This window comes from Brassica napus, unplaced genomic scaffold, assembly GCF_020379485.1.
Source record: "Brassica napus cultivar Da-Ae unplaced genomic scaffold, Da-Ae ScsIHWf_1084;HRSCAF=1548, whole genome shotgun sequence".
Taxonomy (NCBI): domain Eukaryota; kingdom Viridiplantae; phylum Streptophyta; class Magnoliopsida; order Brassicales; family Brassicaceae; genus Brassica; species Brassica napus.
The window spans coordinates 240,489-242,500 of NW_026014508.1; positions in this window are offsets into that span (position 1 = coordinate 240,489).

The following is a 2,012-nucleotide window of genomic DNA, read 5'->3' on the forward strand; positions in this document are numbered from 1 at the left end:
AGGGCACATGATCAAAGGAGTGATCCCATATAAAAATCTCACATGTGCAGCATGTGCACAAGGGAAACTCATTACTAGGCCATCACCAGCCAAGGTTAACAAAGAAACCTTAAACTTTCTGGAAAGGATTCAAGGAGATATATGTGGACCAATACACCCACCTTGTGGGACGTTTAGATACTTCATGGTCCTCATTGATGCATCGACCAGATGGTCGCATGTCTGCCTACTATCCACTAGGAACCTAGCCTTTGCACGGCTGCTTGCCCAAATGATAAGGCTGAGAGCACACTTTCCAGATTTCCCTCTTAAGACTATACGTCTAGACAATGCTGGTGAGTTTACGTCCCAAGCGTTTAATGAATATTGCATGTCCATGGGGGTAAGAATAGAGCACTCCGTGGCACATGTCCATACACAGAACGGCTTGGCCGAATCATTCATTAAACGTATCCAGCTGATAGCCCGGCCACTGCTTATGAAGTCTCAACTTCCGGTATCAGCATGGGGACATGCGGTTTTACATGCATCTGAACTGATTCGCATCAGGCCATCTAGTGAGCATAGATATTCACCATCCCAACTACTTACGGGTCATGAGCCAGACGTGTCCCACATCAAGACATTCGGATGTGCCGTCTACATTCCAATTGCTCCACCACAGAGAACTAAGATGGGACCACAGAGGAGGATGGGAATATACGTAGGATATGATTCCCCAAGCATTATAAAGTATCTTGAGCCAACAACCGGTGATTTGTTTAAGGCCAGATACGAAGACTCACAGTTTGATGAGTCCACATATCCGTCCTTAGGGGGAGATAACAGCCGGTTGATTTCAAAAGATTTAGAATGGTTTAGACCATCAACATCTTGGCAAGATCCTCGGACTAGAGATTGTGATCTAGAAGTCCAAAAGATTATACATCTACAAGAGCTAGCTAACAAGTTGCCAGATACATTTGCTGACCCAAATAGAATGACAATATCACACAACCCGGCTTGTAATGCACCCATAAGATTGAACGTCCAAGATGGACAATGTCAAGTGGCTACAGAGTCTAAGCAACGTTTAAAACGTGGTAGACCAATTGGTTCCAAAGACAAACAGCCTCGGAAGTCCAAGAGAGGTGCTGGATCCGAGAGCATCAAGGAAACCGTCCAGGACATAGATGGACCGGTCGAGCCGACCAAGACGGTCGAGCCATGCGTACCGGCCACACCCGATGATCCGGCCGTTCCTCAAAGTGAGGTCCGGGACGCTGGGCTTCACGGGACACAAGAGCCGGACAACCAAGAGATCTCTATAGACCATGTAATGTCCAGGAAACAATGGAACAGAAAAGATATCAACGTTGATGATTTATTTGCATACAAGGTAGCACTTGAGATCATGGATAAAGATGAGGATCTAGAACCCACGTCCATACAAGAATGCATGCTAAGATCAGATTGGATCAAATGGAAAGAAGCTATTAACGTGGAGTTAGAATCATTGAGAAAGAGAGGCGTTTTTGGCCCTATAACATTGACACCAAGAGATGTCAAACCAGTGGGATACAAATGGGTCTTTGTAAGGAAGAGAAACGAGAAAGGAGAAGTAGTGAGATACAAAGCACGGCTTGTAGCACAAGGATTCTCCCAAAGACCTGGAATAGATTATGAGGAGACTTACTCCCCTGTGGTGGATGCAACTACACTGAGATATCTAATCAGTCTGGCAGTGAAAGAAAACATTGACTTACGCCTAATGGATGTAGTAACTGCATACCTATACGGACCACTGGATAATGAGATACATATGAAAGTTCCAGAGGGCATTGAGCTCAAAGACAAGAAAGGTTCTCGAGAACAACATTGCATAAAGTTGAACAAAGCCTTATATGGTTTAAAGCAATCAGGTCGAATGTGGTACAATAGATTATCCGAGTACCTAGTGAAAGAGGGTTATAAGAATGATCCAATAAGTCCATGTATATTCATAAAGAAGTTTGACAGCAAGGGCTACGTGA